This window comes from Thermobia domestica, chromosome 18 (genome assembly GCF_964235325.1).
Source record: "Thermobia domestica chromosome 18, izTheDome1.hap1.1, whole genome shotgun sequence".
NCBI lineage: Eukaryota > Metazoa > Arthropoda > Insecta > Zygentoma > Lepismatidae > Thermobia > Thermobia domestica.
In genome coordinates this window covers 160,407,929-160,419,576 of record NC_137471.1, presented here as the reverse complement: position 1 = coordinate 160,419,576, position 11,648 = coordinate 160,407,929, and positions in this window count along the sequence as shown.

Sequence of the window (11,648 nt, the reverse complement as noted above, 5' to 3'; positions counted from 1 at the left end):
TTTCAACACAAAACTCCACAATTTGCAGACAAATAAAACCGGTTTTGAAGCTTCTAAATAGTTTTGTAATTTATTTCGTACCTTCTTTCTACTTGTTTAAGAGCATGTAGGTTAAGAGACAATATGAGCAGCAAATTTAAACGCATACAGAAATATGAAGGTACTAGCAAATGGCTCCACGACACCACGTATGGAGGATATCTTAGCGAACCATTCTGACTTTTTTAATCCCTTCTACGTAGCTAAAATCAAAGAACGCTGAAATGCGTATTTGTTTATTTTAAATGAGAGGTTCAAATTACATGTGTGTAACCTTAAAAGTTTACCTCACATTTAGCGAAACTCACCGTATTTTTTATTTTATTTTATTTATTTATTTATTTATTTATTGGTGAGGTTTAACTGGATTGTTGACGGAACTTGCACAATACAATATTTTAAGTTTTGTTTGCAAATAAACCTACATCTGTTTTATTTTCTGGTTATAATCACCATAATTTGCATCGTTGGTTTCTTGAGCAATGAAGAATACGTATTTTCCATTGAACTGATGTTCAACGTAGTAGGACTTTGCTAGTAGTAGCTTGTAATTCCCATCTAAGCGCTTCACATCTTTTGGACTTAACAGTACAAATTCTAAAGACTGCGTTTCGTTCAGTTTGACGAGCTGTCGTGATTATCTAGTCAAGTTTTCAGCTTTTACTAGAAACTCTAAACGATTGGGTTCATTTATCTTGACAAGCAATTCGTAAGGGTGGAATAGAGTTCGATCCCAAGACCTTTGGCATGCAGTACAACTGCGTTTACCACTCGATCATCTGTTTTATGTGATAAGCAGCCTCTTATTAGGCTTTTATATTTGAAACATCAACTTGGTCCAAATTTGATTACCCGTAGTTTGCTAATGGTATATTTCCACAAGGCGAGTATAGGCTCCTTCTAAAGGTCTTACTAAATACTATTGAAAAATATAATAAAAATTCAAACATCGTGTTTTTTTAAAAAAAATAAACAAGTAAATTTTTGCATATTTGCATACTTTTCCCGTTGACGATAATGTTTACCACAAATTCAATTTTTGCGCCTCTATTTGCCCATTACTCAAAGTAATATATCAGAATTCGCGACGACAAGAGATTTTGATCTGAATAATAACATGAATTCCCTGCTTTTAATCGACATTTAGTTCATTTGTGAATATGGTTTTCGTCTGTTAATATTGATCCCAGACATTTGAAAGTATTCACTTTATCAAAAGTATTATTCCATATTTTTACGCATCCATAAGTTGCAGTATAACGATCCTGACGAAATTTCATGTATTTAGTTTTCTCTGCATTTACTTCTAAACCTATGACCCTGTAAGCGTTTAATAAGACTTCTGCATTTCCTTCTACTGTTTTCCTATCATCCCCTTTTAAATTTACATCATCATACGCAATAACCTGGTGAATCCCATTTAACTCTAGGCCCTGGTTGCTATCTTGCAAAGTTGAATAATAATGGCGACAACGCATCTCCTTGTTTCAGGCCATTCTCGACGTGAAAGCTCTTGGATATAAATTTTCCTACCCGGACTTTACTTTGTTATTCATTTAAACATATCTTAATTAATCTAATTATCTTCTTCGGTATTTCAAATTATGTAAGAATGTCGTACAATGCTTCTCTTCTAACCGGGTCGTAAGCCTTTCTAAAATCAATATAGAGATGATGTACCGGAATATTTACAGTGAGCTTATGTCCGGTTAACTTTTGTCCGCTTTCGCATTAATATAGGTGAACTTATGTTCGGTGAAGTTTGTCCGCGACCCGCCACTACATGCAAGAAGAACATAAGGGTGGAAAACTTGCTAACTTAATTTCAATTATCTATATGTTAATGATAAAAGATCACTTTGGAAGAACTGGGAAATAACGAAACAACCACTTCCCCCCCTCAGCTCAGCCGTCCAGATGGTGGTGTGCAACGAAAAAGCGCAAATGTGTCGCCTGGGGCAGAATTCAAGAAATAGGGGTCTCCTTAGGAAAAAGCAAACTTTTCTGAATGTACAGCTGCCGACTTACCAGACGAACAACAAACACAGTCCCAAAACTCTAGTATTAGTGAACATCTCATAGGTGACCTTCCCTCCTCTCCCTCCATTTATTCATAAGCTCTGTGAGTGAAATCTCCTCGTAGTGTTGATAGAACAACAGCGAAAGGCAAGAATTCATCCCTCTCCCAGCACTCAACCATGCGTCAGTCCTCGGCAACAAATTTCCAAGAAAAAGCGATGTACTTGCCAAAATGAAACATATCATTCCAGTAGAAATGTTGATGACAAACAATGCATTAGGAAAGAATGTGCGGAAACAAGTAAAGGCGGTGGTCACGGCATTGAGGTATATATATATATATATATATATATATATAGAGAGAGAGAGAGAGAGAGAGAGAGAAAATGCTATTTACATCAGCAGTGGATTTTGTTTCGAGAGAGGCTTCAGGAACGGGTAAAAATATTTGTGTTGTAAGTGTAATGCGAAGAAATTATCACAAATTTATTTCGGGAGGGGGTTGTGTCCGATAACCACTCCTAAATACGCTTCTGTACATGAGTCAACTGTTCCCATATTATGTAGCAGCAACGAAACAAATTTTGAGTAAAAGCAATTTTAATAGCTATCAATATTCGAGACGAGACCGATTTTTCGAGACTGACCTAAGTCTCGTCTCGATTTATAGAGGTCTATCTCGGTCTCTGTCTCGTCTCGGTATATAAAAGTCTTGGTCTCGGTACCATCACTACTTTATTTGCCATAGCATCTGCAAAGCGAATATAATTAAGTTTCCTGATATGGTGTTATTGATTACCTGCTAATTTGACCTCATATGATGCTTGTTTAAAACCCTCGGAATTCCGATGATAAATTTTCTGCTCATAGTACTAGTACAGACCCGGTTCGTTGATGAAGGTTGTGTGAGGTTGTTCGTTTGGAAGGGTGTACGTATTCTGGACAGCCCTTGGTTTCCAGGTCTTCAAATCTACTCTTTATGATCTTATATCTTTAAGCTGTTCTCTGATTTTAAGCAACGTACCTTTTATATATTCGTTATCCATTTCACCATTTAATGTTATTATCATCTCTAACTGTTCTTTAAATGAGTTAATACAAGTGACAATGGCTTTATATTCATCCTTTCTTTTGCTTCTGTTCAACTTAGAAGACAAACCTGTTATTATAGCACTTCCAGTTGCAAGAGACGTGTTAATATTGAGTAAATTGTTACAGGTATAAATATTAATAAACCCAGTTGTTGCAGAAAGTATAACCGACAACGTGATCAAAGTGTAGTATGCATATTTAACAATTCGTAGTTTTCTCTTTTTCTTCTTTAAACTGTATTCTAACTTTCGAATGACATCTTCAATTAACTTGATTATTTTCTCTCTTGGAATATCTCTAGGTAAATCAAACTCATTCATTTATTATATAATAAATGGCTAAGGTATTTAAGCTAACGAGTGATACTTCAGTTTTAAAGAAGAAACTCCATTACGAATTAGATAACAGGAGCAACTATTTAAGTATAGGACTAGTTGGGTTTTACAGTACATATCTATCTCCAAACCTTACACATAATGCGTCGTTTTATTATGGAAATGAACTTGTTATTATACCAAATGGACAATACAGCTTAAACAGTCTTAATGATTATTTAAAATCTCGCTCCATAAACATAACGTTAAAAGAGGATCATGTAACAAATAGAGTAAAAATAGAAACAGGTGATATTGATATCAAAATGGTAAATTTAGATACTGTTCTTGGATTTAGGTATTTTGAAGTTTTAGAAAAGAACAAAACACAAATTGGAAGTAATTTGCCAAAGTTTCATCCGTTTGATACTATAAATGTTCACTGTAATATAGCAGATGGCATGTTTGTTAAAGATACAGAATACACATATAGAGAAACAGGGATCATAGCATCATTCAAAACAGATGCTGAGTTCAAACATAGTATTATTTACGAGCCTACTTATCCATTATTTTTTCCTATATCCAAAGACAAGGTTGATAATTTTGAGATAAGGATAACAGATGAGAATGATTCCTTAATTGATTTTGGTGGAGCAACAACAACTGTACTTTTACAAACTAAGATTTTCTGTTAAATAAATATGAAGATGTGTTCTATTAATGGTTGTATGTTTAGTGTTCCTTACAACGAACTAAAGGATTTAAATATCGATCATATATTAACAAAGAAACAACTTAGTGATAAATCTAAGAAAATTAAAGAAGGTAAAGGAATGAATTTAACTTTAACTACTGCACAAATGAAAAAGATTAAGAAAGAGGATATGGGTGGTTTTATCTTTACAATTCCAGCCATTCTAGCAGCTTTAGGTGCAGTCGGTTCATTAGCAGGAGGTGCAGCAGCGATTACTAAAACTGTACTTGATGCTAAGAAGAATAAACAAGAACTTGAAGAACAAAAAAGACACAATATGGCTATAGAAGAAAAGCAGGGGGCAGGTAAACCAAAGAAGTCAAAAAACTAAAACCATTGACCAACTTCGATATAGAGAGGTTGGCTAAAGAATTAAAGATAAAACGATTTAGAGGTGTATTTATGAGTGATGAACTTCCACATAAGCCCTATGTAAATCAGTGTGGTGTAGTTAACTTCGATAAATCAGAAAACACTGCTACTCATTGGATATGCTATTGGAAAGATAACAACATAAAGTACGTGTTCGATTCTTATGGTGGTGTTCCTCCTAAACAACTAGTACAATATCTTGGCACCAAAAACTTATTTTACAATGATGAACGAATACAAGACTTTAATTCAGTTATATGTGGTCATCTTTGTGTTAAGGTTTTAAATCTTCTAAATCAAGGGTATTCTTTTAGTGACGTTATGTATATGATTAAAAACGATTAAGTGCTTTTATGGCTTATAATCATAAAAGTTTTGTTTTAAGATAAATATGGTTTGAAGAATTAGGATGGGCATTTTCTGTATAATAAATGAGTATGGATATATTTGGTAATGTTAAAGATAGAAAAGATAATGTTGATATTAGTGAAGAAAAATTAAAATTGTTGGAGAATTTAAATGATGTTGTTAGCGTAAGTCAACTTAGGTCAATAGAAACCTAATTAGAGAACAATAGAAAACGATTTGAAGATGCATTAGAAACGTTACAAGACACATACGTCAAGAAAAAAGATATTGGAAAGATTAGGATGGATACTACTAAATTGGTTATGCAGAAAGAAACTATGCCTCTACTATATCGATTAAGAGCTAAAAACGTTCAGGAGCCAATCTTTAGAATATTTAATGTCTCTAATGGTTACAAATGTCTCTATAATGGAAAAATAATGCACATGGAATTAAGTTTGGATAAATACTTTGTAGATATATATTTGGATGATACTTTGATTAAAGAGATACCTTTTGACTTTAAGAAGGACGATATAATTACAATTAAACCAAATAAAAATTCTACTATGGAAGAAGGGCAATTATTGTTTGTTGTAATGTACATAGAAAGAGAGCTTTCCTAAAGACGTTTGCTATATAATAAATATGGACATCTTTGGTAATATTAAAATGACATCAGAGTTAGATAATACAGTTGTGGGAAAAGATATTGCTATGTTAAAAGAAGAGCTTAACTTCATCAAACGGAGTTATATTATAGAGCTTCCAAGTCGATTGATATCAGAAAATGTTGAAAACCCGTTCTTTTTAATACATAATCTATCTACCGCATACAAATTTCTTTATAAAGGTAGCATAATGCATATAGAATCATCTTATAATACGTATTTTATAGATATATATTTAAATGGTTCTCTAATTGAAACTTTTCCATTACACTTTAATATAAATGATCAATTAGCAGTTAGACCATCTAAAGATTCTGATCTGAAACATGGTAAATTATTATTGCTTCTTATGCATGTAGAAAGAGAAGAAAAAGATAGTGATGATGATGGTGAGAATGTTGATAGCATAATATTAAACAGCGATAGTTATTGATTTTCTATATAATAAACAGGATGTATTGTGGTAAGTGTAAGAAATTGACAGATACGGAGAAAGATACCATTAGAATTGAACAAACAAAGAATGGAAGATATCTAAAGAAAGGTATTTGTTCTGTATGTGGTGTTACTAAAACTCAATTCGTTAAAAGGCCTGATTGACTAGAAGAAGGTAAAGGTGTTAGAGAAGACCTAATAGAAGAAATTTACAAACCATCTAGAAAAAACTTTGACAGATTAAGTGTAGTTATAAAAGGTATCGATGATCTTTGGCAAGCTGATCTTGTAGAAATGGATAGTGGCGTGTTGAAAGGTGTCTCCAAATTAGCCAAAGGCTATAAGTATCTGCAAACGATTATAGATGTGTTTTCAAAATATGCATTGGCTGTTCCTGTTAAAGATAAGAGTGGTAAGAATGTTACAGAAGCATTCGAATCCATATTAAGAACGAGAAAACCTAGTAACTTACAAACAGATCAAGGTAAAAAGTTTACAATAAAGAGTTTAAGAAGTTAATGGAGGAAAATCAGATTAATCACTACTCAACTTATAGTGGCAAGAAAGCTTCTGTTGTTGAGAGATTTAATCGAACACATTAACAAAACATGTGGAAAAGGTTCACAACACAAGGGAATTATAAATGAATAGAGATTTTACCAACACTAGTTAAAGAGTATAATCATCAAATTCATAGAACAATTGTTTTAAAATCTATAGAAGTTAATAAGAAGAATGAGCGAATAATATTGGAGAAAGTGTATCAAAAAGAATATAAGCGTGTTAAGCCCAAATACAAATTTGGCGATCATGTTCGTATAAGTAAATCGAAAGGGTTATTTGAGAAAGGGTATATACCTAATTGGTCAACAGAAGTATTTGTTATTAGCGAAGTTATTCCATCTAATCCGCCTACATATAGAATTAAAGATTTAGAAGAAGAAGATGTGCAAGGTAGATTTTACGAACTAGAACTATTAAAGACGAAACATAAAGATGAATACTTGGTGGAAAAGGTGTTAAGAAAGAAAGGTGATAAAGTATATGTTAAATGGCTAGGTTTTGATGATTCACATAATAGCTGGATAGATAAGAGTAATGTTGTAGTGTAAATATAAGTGTTTGTCTTTTATGGCTATTATTCCATAAAAGGTTAGTATTTGGATCTGAGGTCCACCAGCACTGGACCCCTTTCAAACATACATTTCCAGCGCTCGAATACGAGCTGATGAAATTATCAAACAAGTAGGAGGAGGTAAAGGTGAAACATGGAACGAAATAAGAGGAACATATGTATGTAAAGAGTTGATTTTGGATATATATCGATGGGTTGATCTAGTTTGTATTGGCCTGTTCGTCTGATTGATGGTAGTACCTCACTTGTTATCCATCTCTTAAACTCTTTGGCTTTGGGTAGTTTTGAACGTAGAACTAAAGAGTACCGTCCAGATTCATTAATGAAGATTGTATGTGATTTATTACCAGCAAGTTTTACTTAATACGTTACTTCTTTAAAGTGGTCTATATCTAGACCGATTATCTTTTCATTATAAAATTTTAAGAAGAATGAGCGAACAATATTGAAGAATGAGCAAGACTCGTTGATGAAGATTGTTTTAACATCTACACAACGGTCGTCGATTTTCCCCAACGATTCTAGGAACTTCAACTCGTGCCTGTCTTCAATATCAGCGTGATTGTTTACAGCGTCTCTAGGAGGTTTGATCACTGGATACTTCAACGCTACTAAGTTGTGTCAAGATGGTGGTAAGAGGTTTGCTCACTGGTTAGAAAATAAACAATCCAAAGAACTATTAAGGTATGATGAGAAAGCCAACCGCCGGAATTCCGACGGTTGCTCTACATATTTAGTAAAAGGAGGAAATAAAAAAACAACATCGATTATTTCTGGAACATACGTATATAAAAAAATTTTTCTTGCTATTGCACGTTGGTTGTCTAAAGAATTTTACGATAAGTGTTATGATATTATTGAGGACTACTTTGTACAGGGTTTTAGACAATACCAACATAATAACGAAGAACTACAAAGAAAGGTAGAAGAGATTGAACAATCAATGGAAAGATTAAAGATAGAAAACACAAAGCTTAAAGAAATAGCAGCTGAACATACAGTAGATCTAGGGAAAGTACACAAACTAGTTATTATTAAAAAGAATCTTTCCCTATTCAACTACAAAAGATATTAGAATAGTACGAAACAAACAAAAGAGAACAAGTAAACAGCTATGAGTGTTACAGGTATTGGGTTGGAAGAATTCAAGAGTGTAGTATAAAGACAAGATTACAATGCCTTCAAGAAAAATACCCCCATATGACTGTATTATCTACAACAAAAGACCCAAACTCAATCAACCTTCTAAATAAAGTAAAAGAAAAGTATGATTGTGTTATTTCGCATGGTTTTCATGTAGACCTACGGAATGCGGATGGAGAAGATGATGAGTTTGTTATTGATTTGTTTTTAAGTATAAGAGACAATTAACAGTAAGTTTCGTATTTGGATATTCGTTAAGGTAAGGATAGTGAGTTTTGAACATCCCTGACATACTTGGTTATGAGAAGACCGCAAACGCCATTGAAAGACGCGTAGATGAAGAAGACAAAGTTACATACAAACAAATACGGGTCCTCGAAACAGGGACGCGCGTTAATCCAAAACAACATACAATCTTCATCAACGAGTCTGGTCTGTATATTTTCTATATAATAAATATGAGTACTATGGATAATTCTCTTAATTTAAACAATATTTGCTATGAACAGATTAAAGACAATTATTGGTATGGTTTGTTTGGTGATCTTAGATTGATTATAGATAAGAGTACAGGATACTTTAATGCTACTAAGTTGTGTTATGACGGAGGAAAGAAATTTTATAAATGGTTAGAAAATAAACAATCTAAAGAGTTAATTTCTTATATAAAGTCATCGCAACAAATTCGTAAGGAAGACTAAGATTGTTAAAGGTGGACAATTAGGTATTATACGAGGAACATATGTTCCGAAAGAGTTAATACTTGATATAGCAAGATGGGTTTCACCAGATTTTTATATTAAATGTAATGAAATTATTATTAATTACTTCACTCAGGAATTTAGACAGTATCAACAAGACAATGAAGAGTTGCAAAGAAAAGTAGAAGAAATAGAACAAACAATGGAAAGATTAAAGATTCAAAACGAGGGCTTAAAAGAAATTGCAGCACCATATACAGATGATGTTTCAAAAGATAATTGTCTAATCATATATAAGAAGAACAAACCTAATGATCCTTCCCCTTATTATGTTATCAGATGCCAAAAGAGAAGTCTATACAAGCCTCTTAATGAAGCAGAAGAAAAATATCCGAATCACGTAATAATATACGAAAAGTTTCGAGATCCTAAGATTATTAAGCTATTCAACCTAATGCAGCAAGAACTAGATATTCGTAAAGGTAAAGGCAATGAGTTTTGGACATCACTATCAGAAGAAGAATTGATTAACAGTATAGATAATTATCTGTACTGTTAATCTGTATAGATATTATCTGATAATTAAGGTTACGACTTTTATGATATAATAATTAAGGCTACAACTTTAAGATTACATAGAACAAGCGATGATGATGAGTAAGTTTACAAAAATGATTTAATTTTAATATGTGTATATGTGACTTTGATGGGATATGCCCATGACAGTCGTGTTCTAATACAACGCGTAATATGTAGACAATAGCAGGAGTGTACAATGTTAGGTGTTGTATTAGGATATATGGGAGTAAAAATAGTATGAAAATGAACTGAAATAATCCGACGAAGGTAAAAATTGAGCAGAGTAAGATTTTCTATATAATAAATAAGATGAGTAATTATAATAGATTTACTGTAATAGAGCTAAGACGACAATGTAAAGAGAGGGAATCAGAAGATATTCCCGATTAAGAAAAGCAGAACTGATAGACTTTCTTAAACAATATGACGATGAACAAAGCAGAAGACAAATTAGAAATATATTCCCATTTAAACAAGAAGTAATTGAAGAACCGAAACCAGCACGTATACCCATCAAAGTAGAATTAGAAGAAACAGCATTCAAGAAGCGTTTACAAACCATTAAAGTTGAAAACACAGGAGGATATAAAGACCCAATAAAATTTTTAGATACAAGTGGAAGAGTTGCTATTAACAAAATCAAAGAGGAATTAAAATTTCACCCTGTTAAAGTTAACCTTGTTTTCATTTGTGACTACATTAAAGATAAAGGAATACAGGAGCGCAATTTCAAAACATCAAACGAGAGAATATTAGAATCAACTGACTTAAGTGAATATATATCTTATGCCAAACAAAAACTTCGTAGAGAAATGGAAGAGTTTGAAGGAAGAGGATCAGGATGGACATTACACCAAATTAAATACTTACAAATCAGATTAAACAAATATGTGCCATTAAGAGCTTCTTCCTATATTGAACTTCCTAAACTGATTAAAGATAAGGAAGCAGTGATTAATGTTAAAAATAAAGACAATAAATGTTTCTTGTATTCTATTGCAAGTTACTTAAAACCTGCTGAAATACATCCTGAAAGACATTCTAAACAGCTTGTTAATGAATTGCAAAAGAAGTATTGTGATAACATTGAATTTCCTGTACAATTAAAAGATATTCCAAAATTTGAAAGAAGAAGAAATATCTCCATCAATGTTTACAGCTATGACAAGAACTATAATGTATATCCACTTCAAATCACAAAAAATAAGCAAGGAAGCTCATATCAATTTATTATATGTAAAAGATGATCAAAATAATAATCATTTTTGTTGGATAAAAAACCTATCACGATTAATAAGAAGTCAAGTGACAAAACATGAGGAAAAACTATACTTCTGCGACAGATGTTTAACGAGGCAATTTCGAAATGAGAAGCAATTACAGAACCATGAGCTATAGTGTAAAGAACATGAAGCTGTTAGGATAGAAATTCCAAAACCATACGACAATCAAATAGAGTTTCAAAACTATAATCGATCATTAAGAGTTCCATTTACGATAATGGCTGACTTCGAATGTATCTTATGTAGGTTAAAAATAGAGCATAATTGTAGTAAAACAGTAAAATATCAAAAGCATGAACCAATGAGTTTTTGTTACTATGTCAAATATTCAAATGGGGACTATAAAGCTCCTGTTAGTTATATAGGTCCAGATGCTGCGAAAGTATTTATTGAAATGTTACAAAAGGAAGCAATAGAAATATTAGAAATATATAAAAGGGTAGTTGATATGATCCCGCATAGTGAGGAGGAAATAGAAGTTTATAACAGTTCGGATACTTGTCATATATGTGAGAAAAACTTGAATGACTTACCACCAGCTGTTGAGAAAAAAATAAATATACTGAAGAAGAAAATATAGTTCTACAAGGATAAAGATGATATGAGTGAAAAAATAGAAGAATGGAAGCATGACTTAAAAAAATGTTTCTATAAGATAAATAAAAACAAAGCAAAAGTAAGAGATCATGATCATTTAACTGGAAAGTTTAGAGGTGCAGCTCACAGTTATTGAAATTTAAACTATAAAAATCCCAACTTT